Source organism: Pempheris klunzingeri, chromosome 5 (assembly GCF_042242105.1).
Source record: "Pempheris klunzingeri isolate RE-2024b chromosome 5, fPemKlu1.hap1, whole genome shotgun sequence".
Lineage (NCBI taxonomy): Eukaryota > Metazoa > Chordata > Actinopteri > Acropomatiformes > Pempheridae > Pempheris > Pempheris klunzingeri.
Genome location: NC_092016.1, coordinates 8,174,239 through 8,189,395, shown reverse-complemented (window position 1 = coordinate 8,189,395; position 15,157 = coordinate 8,174,239). Strand labels below are relative to the sequence as shown.

Genomic DNA, 15,157 nt, shown 5'->3' with positions numbered 1-15,157 from the left:
ATTACACTGCCACCTCCCTGTAGATTTGCACCTGCAGCAAAGGTGGTGATGAGGGCGTTATAGCTGTAGAGGCCAGAGGACATAAGTTTCCTCCATTCTGCCAAACCTCTGCACTGACAGCAACAGGTGTGGTGGCCAGCAGACATGCAGTTACCAGGCTGAGAATCTGCTCTTTGTGACAGAGACAACGGCAGATCAGAGAAAAAAAATCAGAGCTAGAGGGAGAGAGGAGAAAACTGAAAGGAGAGGTGAGAGACGAGGAGGTTGAGAGGAAGATACAGACTACTGAAAGTCCCTCGAGGGGAATGAAGAGAAAGAGAGAGGGAGAGAGATTTCCATTTGGCTCTTTTCATCACAAATCCCTTGCTGGCAGAGTGCAGGCAAGCAGAGCGAAAAAAAACACATCAAAAAAACAACAGATACAGTAGCTATGACACACCTGTTGTTCTGCCGTAGAAATACAAATTTACACGCTTTGGTGGTCTGGAGAGACCTCACAAACATGTGTGTATATAACAATGAGAGAAAGAAGAGGGTAAACTGACAATATCCCATTTCAATTCAGATTGGGTGGGGCTGTTCAAGGTGCTTTGGGACAGGTTGCGCTCAATGAGCCCTGACAACAACACTGTTTGGTGTATGCGTGTGTGTGTTTTTCTGCATTACAAGTGTGTTTATTCACAAGGGGCCTCTGCTTGCATCAGCCTTGTGATGGGAGCCTCAACGGTGCTCCAGGGTGGGGGTAGCAACTCACTCTCTCCCTCATTCTGTCTGTGCTTCCTCTCCGATTACGGGCCTTCGATCAGGCTAAAGTAATGTTTGCGCGCTTTGTCGCCAGTGTAGCAATAAGTGCTGTCAGAAACCTTGCATGCTTGGGTGGAGAGGAGATACTGGCCCTTTATTTAAAATAAGCCAAGGATAAAAGATCAATGGCCCAATTCAGGCCACGAATTGGAGGGAAAAGTTCACAAACATAGTGGGAGATTATGAGAGGGAGATATATGTGTGGAAAGGGGGGAGCAAAGAGAGAGGGGGCATCTAGCTCATCTGGGTGCTAGTGGCTTATTGATCGGTGGAGACACACAGCTCCAAGCCATTCATCACAGGCCACTCAGGCCCTTAGATAACTCCTATGATAGTGCCCTGCTGCTGAGCAGCTGCAACTAGCCACATCCATTATCCTTCAAAGTAAGCCCCCTTGCCTGGGAACAGGCCTGGCGGGGCTGCTGGGTGACAAGCTGGAGGGAGGGCTGGAATGGAAATGGAAAAGACCAGGCCTGTGGTTATGAGTCTGTGGCTGAAGCTAGTGTATACAAAGACAGGAGCTGGGGTTGAAGGGCCAGGGTTTTATGAAAAATGGTGCTGACAGCCAGAACAGAGATGAGAAACTGTCTGTTTGCACCAGTTGGAGGAAAAAAAATGCAACGGCACTATTGTTTCCATTCTTGGCCAAACAGTATTAGCAAAGCTGTTTTATAGCAGATAGCGCACAAACCATCCAAGCGACAGGAACCTCTGAAAACTGCTGAGTGGCTCTGTACGAATGTGTGTGTGTGTGTGTGTGTGTGTGTGAGAGAAGAGAATTCCCAGACTGGGCAGTTGGGGATCAGCCATAATGAGCCATGCAGGGACAGAAGAGAGGTAGGGGGGGTCGAAGTGAGGGCAAAAAGAAAGAAGAGAGCAGGCCAAAGAGCGAGGGAGAAAGACAGACTGAGAGTGATGGAGACAGGCTCAGAGCCAGAGACAAGGCCCCAAAAGAGCAATTACAGGAGCTCCAGAGAAGGTGTGGGCCCAGCCCCGAGGCATAGTTTCACACAGCACAAAGCCCTGCCAGACATGCACTCACAAGCACAAACACATACACACATGAGCCTTAATCTAACAAAAACTTCTATTGAGCAAAAGCCAGCGTCAGACAAAGCAGGAGAAGACCATAAGTGAAAGTCAAGACGGGAAGGAAGCAAGCATGAGGTGGAGTATTTTTAAACTAAGGTCATCTTAATCCAAAATTTACCATGCTATACTCCCACGCATGTTTTCACTGCAACATTCTCCACTGGTCGAAACCTGTTCCCTTAACAGCATGGCCTGAAACAAAAGCTAAAACTCTAGGGCTGAGGTCAGCATGAGCAGAACTTTCAAGTCGATTGTCCTCCGTGTAGTGAGTTCTAAACAACACTGAAAAGTCTGGACAGCCTCGCACCATGGTGCCTGTCATGCATACGAGTCCGAAATGGTTTCTGAAGGCAACTGTTTCAGCTCCCCCAACACCCCAGCTCAGCTCACCTCACCCATCACCACCACCACCACCACCACCACCACCACTTAAAGGAGAACGACAGGCTGGAAGAAACAAGCAAGAAAGATACGGGAAAAAAGAAAGAGAGAGATGTGCAAACAGATAAGGGGGAGGGGAAATTAAATTAAGAGAAAAGTTCTTGCGCACCGGTATGCACCATTGATTTCCTATTCTCTTGGAAACATTTAATGAGCTTAAATAGGAGCCTCGTTTGACACTGCCATAGTGACTCGGAGGAGCCTCCCAGTGAGAGGAAATCGTTCAGCGGCTGTGACGGATACCAGAGGGGAATGGAAGATGGAGAGAAGGTGGAGGTGGAGGAAGGAGGAGGAGGGGTGGGGAAAAGGGAAGGTTTTAATGCCAAAGCATGAGACGTGTGTAAGACAGATGTTGGATTATGCTCGGGAAATGGTCCATGGGTAGCATTACTTGCCTTAGTTCTCAGTGAGGAGGAAAAAAGAATGAGGGATGAGAGAGATTACTGGAAGAGCGGCAGACGGTGGAGAAGGCTAAAGGTGGTCTACATTCAACAAAGCTGCCTAGTTATGCAGGTGCTTACCACTCACAACAGGCATTCATTATAACTCAACAATGTCCAAACTGATTGACAGCTACTGCTCTACTGCAGAGTTACACCTCATTACTTCCTGAATGACCTCCTTATGAGACAACAGATGCCTATTGCTTGGCGGCCATCTTGTTTTTATACCCTCCCTGCTCTCTTTTCTCCCTCTATCGGCAGGAAAACTATTGTCACTTCAGAAAGCAAAGTCCAGAGGCGCTTCACTGCTCTCTACTGCTGATGAGGGCCCCACTGGGAACCATTGGCAGCCACTTTATAAAGCTGTCTGGCAGAGTGAATGGACTCAGCGTCCCGCCACCTTTTGCAGGCAATCATGATAATAAGAGTGTGGAGTCAGGCATGGCTGTACACTGGCACCACAGGGGGGCTTCCCCTAACCGACCGCTGGGTGTGGAGGTAGTGTGTGTCTGACTGTGTTTAGGGCTGGAAAATAGACTGCTTTCATTGAATTTACTCGTAGTGCAATTTTTAACAATTCTCTAAATCCAAGCTAAATAAACTGAGAGTAACAGAAAAGAACTCAACCAAGAGCCTCACAGTCCAATGCAGAAGGCATGAAAGTAATCAGGAGAAAAATATCAGTAGTAAACCAACACAAAAAAAGGAAATATGCATTGAAATATGATTGATACACTGAAGTATGGTAAATGTGGGGCTTTAGATTAGTGTCGACATACAGAGTTGTGTGATGTGTTGAAAATTTGGTGGTGAATTAGTCGATTATTCAATCTACAGAATATACAATAGAAGAATTGCTGCATTTATCTTTTTCTTATCCTTGCAAAAATGCATCAATTCTGGATTTTTAACTGTTCAGACAAGCCCATGCTCAGGATAGGTAAAATCCCAAATATAGATTTTAGGAGTTATAGTCCAATCCCAGCATTTATGCATGCATAAATCCATAGGACAAACACGGTGCTTTGCATACGTTATTGGAGAAGTGTGTGTTGGAACACTATTGCTGGGTACAAAACAGACTCTAAGACATGATGGTCAATGACTGAGTGTAGACATCACTCATTAAGTATGTAAACACACTAATACACATGTGCATTGCTGCTGGTAAGTGGTTAAACATAAATATTTCAGGTCCTTATCTATGCTTTTTACTCAGTCAAACATGTTTCCTACTTTAGAGCAGCTCGACATTCCATCGTCTGTTTCTTATATTAGCAGGTCAGACAGGAGTTCCTGACCCAAGTCACCCACCCCCCCCCCCAACTTTGGCTTAGCTGCTGGGAGGGCTTGTACCACCTCTGAGTATCTATCCAGACAGATGCTCTGTAAGCAGCGCTGCCGCCAGTGTGGGTGTTTGGCACAACTGGCAGTAGTGCTGAGGCCACGTTTAACTGGGCTTTCATGTGTGACTTGCAGCAAATGTCGTGATGAAGCAGATTTTTTTTTTTTTTTTTTAAGAAAGTGAATCTTGGAACGAAACAATCATGTGATCCTCTGGTGATTAATTACGGTGAAAGAAAAACAGCCCACACAAGAGTGCCCTTTTTCTTTCTGTAGAGTTTTAGCAGATAGAAACAGGCATACACTCCTACACACACACACACACCAAGTATAGGAACTGGAAATGACTAACAGAGGCATAAGTACTACAACTTGGGAAAGCCGTGGTGCTGAAGTGCCCTACACTGCTTTCTCCAGTGTCCTCACCTGTCATTTCCACCATTCTTCTTCAATATAGTACCAGCAAGAAACAATTTTTCACCAGAAAGGGTCTTTGCTCTCCATAGGAATCCATAGGCCATCATCTATACGACCATTTTCTAAATCATTTACAGTGGATTATATATAGCCTGTGAAGAAAAGGTCATTATTGAAACAGAAAGCTATATTTCATAATTGCACTACCACGCTTCTATCCCCTCAGTGAAATTGGCTCTCCAGAATATTTTCTCTCTCACTATTTTCCATCTCTCTTTATCTCCCTCTCTTGTCTGTTAGAGAGGGCGATTTTGACAGGCTGACTGTCTCTCCTAGTGCAATAACCACCCTCCATTTGTATCTGAGGAGGGTGCATTAACTAGACAGCATAATCAGCCTGCACAGGAAAGGCAGCAAGCCTCAACAACCAACTGCTTTTTGCCACTCTTTGCTATAACAGCTCGCCATTAGGCCACAATTAGCACAGCTCAAAAAAAAAAAAAAAACCCCTCAAAGACCTTTAGATAGGAGAGCGGATGAGAGAAACAAGACTTTCACCAAGGTCCATTGTTGCCCTAAACACTCAGGAGAAGTAATCTTACTTATCACACTTGATGGTGAAGGCAAAAGGTCTTTAAAGAATAAGACTTAAAAAAATAACATGTAGTGCCGACACGTTGCAGTGCCATGGGACAGTACCAGAATTAAAACTGATACCATTGACATGTTACAGTAGAAGATTTCCAAGCGAGGACTCTGACGAAAAAGGCTTATCGCCAGGCACTTCAGACAGTGCATAATTCATCTAAAAAGGCAGCAGGCAAAAAGGAAAAAAAAACATCTGAAAGCACTGCCTTATCATAAGTGTATGCACTTTCTGAAACATGAAGTGAGTTTTGTTGAAGAGCCCCTGTGGTGAAGGTGCACTTCAGGTGAATGTGTTCATTCAGCGTAGGAGTCCGCAAGAGCCAAGTTCGGTACGCACAAACACATCCCCACCCTTGGGACTTTGGAACAATAAAGAGAAATGCGTGTCCCTGTGGTCATTTGTGGCATACCGGCAGTGGGCAGACACAGATAAGAGTTTGGATCGGTGGAGGCTGACACACTGTGATTATCTCTCGCTGCTGGAATTGACCGTCCATCAATCCAGACGGCCAAGAGGACCGGGGCCGGCCAACTCAATTGTTGCCTGAGACAAGATTTTTATGATTCAATGACCTCGAAAAAAAATGAGAAAATGTGTCAAGTGTTTCAAATGTGCTGTTGTATTAGCGCACTCGTGCATTGTGATTCAGATCCACAGACACTCGTGAAGAGAGGGAAAAGTGCTGCAGTCCCAGAGGTACAATCACAAGCACATATGTTCTCACACTAAGTCTTAGCACAGCCACGGCTACACTCGGAGACTAGCACCTGACTTTCCAGGGCTCCCTCTCAAGTCACAGTCTGTCTTCCTGGCTGTCTCTCGCCACCTTCCCCCTCACCTCATGTTGCATGTGGACCTGAAACCAAGTCCATACACCAGAGTGAGCCACAGGAGAGATGGCGGAAAGAGGTGATGAAAGGGAAGGAGTGAGGAAAGAGCGAGGAAGGGAAAGAGAGAGCGTCAAGAAGCACATTCTTTCTGGTGAGCGCCATCTGGAAGTGGAAAGGTAGATAAACAATGACACGAGCCACATCCCATCTCCTTCCCAAAGCCTGAACAGACACACACTCGCCACAATGCGCGAGCGGCATCACCACCGATCCTGTGCAGCGCGCCAAGCATTGTCAAGGATTGGGTCTTATCAATCGTTGGCCAGATACTGAGCAGAAGCGTGAGGCAAACAAAGGGAAGGGGAGAGAACAAAAATGGAGGGGAGCTGCAAGCAACAATGAGAAACACAAATGAGATGATGGCTGGGAGCCACCCGTCCACGCGGCCTGGACCGACTCTATTTAATCTGGTCAAGTCTGCCCCAAAATCAAAGCAATCTCCTCTAGAGAGCAAACAGAGGAAGGAATCAGACAGCCAATCCCACCCAAAAAGGAAGTTGCTGTGGAATTGAATGAGGGGATATGGGGCTATGCAGCATTGTGCTACGCATGCAGACTATTATGGCTGGGGAACTCTGCTTTATTTAAAAAAGTCCATTTGCATTCACTCAGCTTGCTGGAGAAGCTTGGGGGCAACGTTAGCTGCTGCTCCAGCTGCTTTTGAATTCCTCACCATCTTTTTCAGGTCCTTCTGGCATGCAATATATCACAGTAGTAGTAGAAATCTTTATTATCCCTTATGGGGAAATTGTCCTTGTAGTAAGTCAGAGATAATAACAAAAACAATGGCCATACAAAAGCACAGCAGTTGAAGACTTATGAAGAGCAACAGCTGGAGCAACAGCCGGAGGGATAGTCCTTGTGGGCACTACCCCTCTTGGGGCCACCATGCCCCGAAAGAGTGCTTTGCTAGACCTGAGCAAGACTAGAGTAAGACATACAAAGGCCACAGTGGGGATGACACAAAGGAAGAGGGCCAAAATGAAGAGACTTTGACAGCTATCCCTCGGGCTGCAAGAGGAGCTGCACCTGTATGCACCTCGGCTCAGCTCAGTTTAGTTTCTGTCTCTTCAGACCCCCCGCCCACCCCAATACACACATAGCAGACTCTTCAGGCCTGTTGGCACTGGCAGAACGACAGGAGGGAGGGATCAGGTGGCTGGGGCGAGCAGACAGAAAGAGAAGGGTTGGGGAGTGGGGTTGACAAATGAGTCTCGTCAGGTAACATTCACAGATGTGAAAAGATGGAGGGGAAGAAGAGGGAGAAGATAGGTTAAGGGAGGGGAGGGTGTCTGTCAGCTCATATTGGTTCATCAGCGAAATTCTCCTGCCCTGATTAGAAACCACTGCATTAAGGAGAGGGGAGGACAGAGACACTTTGAAGGAAGAGGCATTTAGAGTGGGTCTGTTTGCTCCGGAGGACAGTTTACTGATTCTAACTGAGGAGACAACGAAACATAGCTTCAGTCTCTCTGTCTGGGATACTTCTCACTACGATGGCTCTGATCAAAAAGAGCATGGCCACAAGGCAGAGGAAGAGCCCTGGAAGCATTAAAAGGGCTTGGAAATTTGGGTCAGACACATGACATATTAATACAATGACGAAAAAAGAAAAATGAAAAGAAAGGAAAGGGGAAGGAAATGAAAGGAAAGGACCAAAAGGGAACCCAAAATATGCACAGCAGAGGGGATTTGTGTTTCAACATGCCCCAGCGTGTAGGGGAAACAGGAACTTCTTCGCAACCAAATAAATAGAACATAATCACTTTAAAGTGATTTTGGCCAAATGAATGCATGATCCTTCAGTTGTATTCAGACCTTGATAAATGCCCACTGTCTAGGCTGTTATTAAACACCAGAGAGACTGGTGGGTCCCTGTGCCAGGCAAAACTAATTAAAGCCAGGCAGATGTGTCTGGACAGTGGTGTACCACACGCACAGAATGCTACACACACACACACACACATGCATACACATACACACAAGACACAAGCTCTAAATGGGCTGTTAACCATGTCCACAGTGTAATCAGTGCCAGCTGATGAGCCGTCACCGTGCTTACTAGACCAGGTGAACACAAAACAGCATCTCTGCTTCAACTTCTAACTTTGGTGTGCTTGACTTCATAAAACTTTGTCAGCCAGTGGCCAGAGAGAGAAAAACGCCTTTCCCCCGGTGCCTTATTATCTTCCCCAAAACCAGGCAACACGTTTCTTTTCTGTATTCCCTACTTTCTCTGCCGCAGGTGATGATGAGAGTTAGAGCTAACAGCAACCAATTAATCTTTCATGGTGCACGTGTTCTTGCTTTTGTTAGGTCTTTGTGAATTTGTATGAGACTGCAGCTGTACAATAGAGAGCTAGTGACACTTTTATCATCATCCTCCTCTTCTCAGTCTCATACTTTGTGAGCAAACAGCTGGGCTTTTTTTTTTTGTTGCAAAAGCTATCATTACAGCAGCCTACAGGCAGGAGAGATGCACTCCAAATCGCTGATGGAAGACCAGCTAGCCGAGTTAGAGCTAGAGATGAGATTGCATTGGGGATGTGAGTACGGGAGAGTGGGGGTCGGGTGGTGTGGTTATTAGATAGTAAACACACAGAACCACGCATTTGTGCACACATGCACGGCGATCTCATCTTCTTGTAATCACACTAATCCTAGGTCACGTACACACACCAGGAGCTCTCTCACAGTCTCTCAAAGACCCATACACACAGTAGTGACTAATCACCCATCTGGAACAGCCATCCCCAGGTCTGGATGACAAAGCGCCCATGCCCACATATATAGACTAATTCCCTTCTCAACGAAAGGCTTAGGCTGCATTACAGTCAAAGAGACAGGTCTAGAGGGGGGAGGGGTAGTGGCTTATGACCTGGCTCAGACAAGCATGGACAGAGGAGGAAGCAAGTGACATCACAGATAAGGGTGATGTACTTAGGCTAGCTGCTAGTGGCTACATGGAGCTGACAACTTTGTACGTGCAGTTGATTTCAATTGCAGTTTCCCCGAGTCAAGGGCAGGGAGAGGGCAGAGCCAAAACAGTAGGAAAAGCCATTTCAACGTGACTAGGCTAGTTTGAGAAATGAAAAATCCGGTGTGGCTTACCCACAGGGCTTTGCTGAAGCCCTCTCGTCACTAAATATGAGCATGTTAACAGTGGCAGGTGCTAGCCATCCCTTTCCCAGAGCAGTCCATGGGGTAGGGCTTATCCTCCAAATGCCTCAACCACTGTGAAAAACTGTTCACTCGCAGAGGCTGACTGCTGGCTGTCATGATCCAGGTAAGTCTCCGAGTTGGGAGAGGGACTTGATGCAACCAAAGCCAGGTTCAGAATGTGGGATGAGGTTGGATCAGAGCCAGGAGCCATTAGCGAGCAGTGTGTCTGACACAACGGGCAGAACACGACATTTTCAAAGGCCGTAGAAGGACTTGAACGGAGCCGTGGTGAAGAGTTCTAGGCAGCTGTTTCATTCAGCCCCTCTGATAACAACCCCTTGTCCAGATTTGCTACTGCAAACAGGGCAGGGGAGCGCAAGGCAGCACGAATACAAATTACTTCTTCGATAGTCTACACTAAGCAAAAACTAGTGAACTGGCATTCTCTCTTTCATTTCTTAGCTGATCAAGCCCCTTGCGGTTTAACATGAGCTGCTGTAAAGAATTTTAATGCATTGGCACGCATTTAGATTAATGTGCATCCTTACAAAAGAGCATATGACAGCATGGTTAATAAGCAAAAACACCTTAGCTATCAGGAAGAGCCAGCAGTATGGACAGACAAAGATCTAGCTAATGGCCCTAGCCATATCATTTACCGTAGAGCCCCTAGCCATATGCAGGATCACACACTGGCTCCAAAGATGGGGAGGAAGGGACACTTTCATTACTCAAAAGATAACATCCTAAGAATACTTTCTAGGGGATGAGTCTTGCTGTCAACTCCCACTGTGAATAAGCACACAACTAGGGGATCAATTATGAAAGTTGGAAATGAAAACTCAGGCTTATTTAATTCTATTTTTCTACTTTGTGTTTAGATTTAACAACCAAAACAAAGCTTGCAAGCAATGTGACTAACGGATGGAGGCACAGGCACTTAACCCCAACAGCACAGTCCTTTTATAGTGTTTCTGGGATTTGCTAAAAATCTTAGCAATGCGATTCTCATTTCAAACATAAACAAGGGGAACAAAAAGTGATTTCAAACACTGGTGGAAAGCCATTTGGCTGTGAGTGGTGCTTGATCTTAACAATCAGTCACAGATTCAAGTGGACTATGCTCTGTTGGCCCACCTATCACATACTGACCATAGCAATCACCAAAAACAACAAGCCTTTACATCTGTGACTGTGTCTCAGTCCCATTAAAAACCCATCACACCCACTACCACCACGCTACGCTTACTGCACACAAAACCCATTGCTATAATTGGCTCCACTGCACCCTTTACCCAGTTTGGACGGGCCAACCGCCAAATGCAAACAACTCTGCAGCAACTGGAAGAGAACAAAACTCTGGTCATGTCTCAGTGACAATCAACCATGACAAATTATTTCCAAACATGGGGAAGAAGTGAAAACAAAGAGGGCCGTTTCAATCAGAGAAGAAGGAAATAAGGGATGAAACAGAGAAGAGATGAGGTGAAACAAACCATTGTTCATTGTCTGCTACGGGAAGCTAAGGGTGATGACAGTGTGACTGTGAGCTGACGGCACACCTCCAGATGACAACACACACACACACACACTATCACCTCGCACATACAGACAGAGAGGTGTGGTTGTGAAGCAGATCAGCTGTTTCACAGCGAGGGCCACAGCCATGTCATTACCCTAGCCAGTGAGAAGAGGAATCTCAGCCTGGTATGCTGAGACTTGCTGAGAGTTGGCAGAGTTTGTGTGAGGGTGTTTGACAATGACAGAAAGATAAACAGAGAGCAGGGGAAAGAGTTAGACTCTGAATGTGGATGAAAGTGTGACTGAATGAAAGTGTGTGTGCACAGAGGTGATTGTGTGCCATCAAGGCTCAACTCTAGTTTGAGCGAGCGCTGTGGAGATGTTTGTCATACCAGAACGAGGAGCGTGTCTGGACTGGGATAAGACTGAGAGAAAATGCCTGCAGGTCCCTGAGGCACACTGAACCAAAACACACTGCCCTCTCTCTTCAGCAGAACACACTCAACGACTGACTTGCAAACCCATGATTTGAGCTTAAGGCCCCTCATTAATATGAAAAAGGAGATACAAATGAGAGCAGAGGGCAGAAAGGGGGAGTTATTTGTGGAAAAAATTGTGATTTATAAGCAAAAAGTAACTAATTATCACCACCAAGAGACAATAGAAACTCACAATCATTCATAATTGTTTCTTGGTGTGACATGACTGTAGATAAAGGGAAACTATAATTGATATTCTGAACTGACTTTTGTTAATTAAAGCACTGATTATTCTGCTAAACAGACTTCGACAACCAGAGGCACAGCATTGCCCTTTAGAAAAAGGCACTTGCACAGCGTTAAACTGAATTCCTTTGAGGCCTACGTATTTGGCAGCCCTCTGTTGTCCAGGGATCAGGACGTTCAATGATATGTAAACAAACACAAAAATGGGAGAGAGGTTTGCATACGAGACAATCCCCAAACCAAGCAATTTTATTTGTTTTCCCCAATAAATGTCAAGCTTTATTAATTGATTGAGCCCGAGAGGGACAGGGACTGGGAATGCAGTGAGGCGGTGGAAGCTATGAGACTGTGTGTGGACTATTGTGATTTCATCCCCCTCTGCTCTCCAGGGAAATTGATGCCAAAACCTTACACCAACATAGAAAAAAAAAAATCCTCAACTCTGACAAACTCTGAATAGCAACAAAAATAAGCCTAAAAAATGATCTAAATCCTCATGTAGGAAAAGTTTACAGAAAAAAAAGTGCCCTGTAATTACTACAGCATATCTTTGGCCTGAAGGGTTTGTGGATTAGAAAGGTTGGACACTGAACAAAAGGGGACCTTGGCTTACTGAGAACCGGGTCTGGGCATATAGGGGAGGCAGTTGAGGACAGCAAACTAAATGGAAGTGACAGTCAGCAGATACGCGCCAGTCCCCTGCACCCACAATCGCTCCCACTGCCTCCTCCTCTGGTGGGCCCGGAAAAGAAAGGGAAAATAAAAAAAATAAAGAAAGCACCCCCCCACCCACGCACCCCATCTACAGATTACACACAAAGCACCCTAACATGCCAGGAGAGGGGAAGGGAAGGTGAGGGGTGGAGTGGGAGGAGGGGGGTGGGGGTGGGGGTGGGGGGGGTGAATAGACAGGGAGTGCTGCCAAGGCCTACTTTTAGATAGCGTGGTTATCAGCTAGGAAAGGAGAGAGAGAAACAAAGAGGAAGTTTACTGCCGTTGTTTTATCTGGAAGGGCATTAAAGTGAGAGGCACACAGGGGATGAGACAGCAAGAGTAAAGAGAAAGACCATTCAGAGGAATAGGAGAAACTGTCCAAAGTCACGCAATCTTCAGAAGCGTTCCGTCTCTAACTCACAGTTATACACACATACACTTTGCCCTTGGCTGAAAGTCATCCCTGGTTCATGGTCGGTGGCTTTGATAGGAGTCCGGGCCCTGGAATGAGTTACTAACGACCCAGAAAGCTGCTTGTCAGGCTATTGGTGCAGCTTGATATGCAGCGAGAAAGGCTGTCACTGGAATGGAAACTGAATGTGGCCTTTGATAAAACACTCAAAGAGGGATAAAAACAGAACTGGAAGTAGGCAGCCCATTAGGCCGTGATAGGAAGTAGGGGAAGTAGAGAGGGCCAGACAACAAGGACTGGGGGTAAATCCACACCCCTGTGTGCTGTCCTTGACCCTGTCAGATGGGGCTGAGGCCCGTGGTGAGAAAGAGTTTTGGGCACACTGAGCCCCAGGTGTGAGCTGGAGAAGGATGAGAGGCATGACGATGAGGATCCCCCCCCCCCAACCGCCATCCCCGGCAAATACAGCACCCAGACAGCCCGCCGGAGCCCACTAATCAGAGACTTTAGCTGCTGACCTCTCCACAGGCTCTATACCTTTTAATGAGATCCATGCCTTTGATTCGTCTAGCTGCCTAGAGGGAGAGGCAGATCATGCATAAGCTCAGACACACACACACACACACACACATCAGCTTTGCCAACTGTAGATGGACACATTTACACACTGCTGTGGACACAAAGACGTACACAGTCGAAATAATGAACATACTGTAATCCACAATGGCCAAGGGCTCTCATGCGTGTACCCACATGCACAGGGGAAGTGGATGCACAACGATGGACTAGAACATGCACTGCCTGAGAACTAACTAAAGCAAACTAATCAGCACACACAAGGACACACAGAACCACACAGACATAAGCTGAGTCCAGCTCAAGGACACAACACCCATCTTGTTAAGAAAAGGCCGAGGGAGGTGCAGGTGAGATTAGATCCAGACATGCTTGCTCACAGATAGAATTGAATTATTGATCAGTCAACAGATTGTGTTATGAGGAATTCATAGATCCACGCCTGTGCTGTCCAGCTCCCTTAGGCTGAAAGACAGACTGTGTGAGGACGCACTGTACATGTATATATTGGTGTATCCTCATGCGTGTGTGCACGTGTGTGCTGGGGAAGCCTTTGGGGAAGCAGGTTGCACTGGTCGAAGTCCGAATTATTTTCCGTGGGCAGAGTGGGCAGTGTGAGCTCGCACTTAGACAAGCCAGAGCAAACAGTGAATCGATCAAGCTGACTGGGGTGATGCATACAGACGGAAGGCCTCACCCTTGCTGTGCTGAGAGAGCTTTAACTGCACACACACTGAGTGGCTTTTTCATTCGCACTCAGGCAACAGTACAATCCTTAGCTCTTAATACCACAGTAGAAAGTGAGCAAATGGGATTTTTATTTGCCTGAGCTTCGCGGGTGGTCTGCTGCTGCTAATAATGTACTCAAAAACAGGAACTGGCTTAGCTTGTGGTCCGTTACTAACATCAGCGTCAGCTATCATGAGGTGCATGCCATTAGACAAAGATGGGACTTTATTTTGTCACGAGGCTGTGACACCAAAAAGTCCACTTTAACCCAGAACACTTTCAACACTTCCTCAATGGTGATCGACAGCATGAGGGACTGGGCAACATGACATGATGCTTTTTTTTTTTCTTTTTTTTTGCACCCCATTACTTTTTCCAAGTTATAGCCTAGTTCTTCAAAAACAAAAACAGCTTGCAGGCAGGTCAGGCGGCTCCATGCCTGAACTTTATACGGTCTAGACACATCACCATCATTAGCTTCTCAAATGTTAGCTCACTGATAAGATTAAAAACAGCAGCAGCTTTATGGTCACACGCTGTGGAGCCACCATATAAATATCAATATTTAATGGACACTATGGCTGGAACTGGGTGTGGCCAGTCCTAACAGAGATCCTGTGGATAACAACACTGCAGGTGTTGATGAAAATCCAAGTCACTTTAATCCAGTCTAATTAGATTTCCCATACAGAAAATACAGGCATTTAATAACTTGTAATTAGACCATATTTAATAATCTTGTTGGTTTTTGGTAATTAGGATGTGTCTTGTTTATATCTTACGTGCAGAACAGATGTGTAGTTTTAGCATGCTGCTCAAGGGGGAAAATGTTTTGTTTTCAAGTCAGAAGGTAGAGAAACACATAAGAACCCAGTGGGACCAAGATGTAAGTTAATTTTTTTCCATCATCCAAAGAGGAGATGAACTCCATATGACTAATTAAACAACAGACACAGAGGAATGTGTGATGACATCCTCATGGCAGGCAAAAACGGGGACTGGAAATGAAACAGAACAGAACCTGTTTAAAAATAAAAACCGTCTGACGGAGGAGGAGGAGGAGGAGCAGATGTCAGTGGAAGTGTAGTGTAGATCTCACCAGGGAGGGCTAAAGAGAGAGATCTTAATGGAGGTCTAGAGTGGGGGATTAATGGCTACTCGGGCCTGGCCGTGCCACCAGTCGGCACCAGTCGGCACCAGACTACCAGTAAACAACACGACTCTGGCATGGCCTCTTA

At 46.2% G+C, this 15,157-nt stretch overlaps 1 protein-coding gene across 1 annotated transcript in view; it reads right to left on the bottom strand.

Annotated features, from left to right (window-relative positions):
* The window catches only part of plxnb2b (plexin b2b), a 115,205-nt gene that overhangs the window by 92,050 nt on the left and 7,998 nt on the right, over positions 1-15,157 (bottom strand). The gene's annotated exons all lie outside the window — the stretch shown is intronic.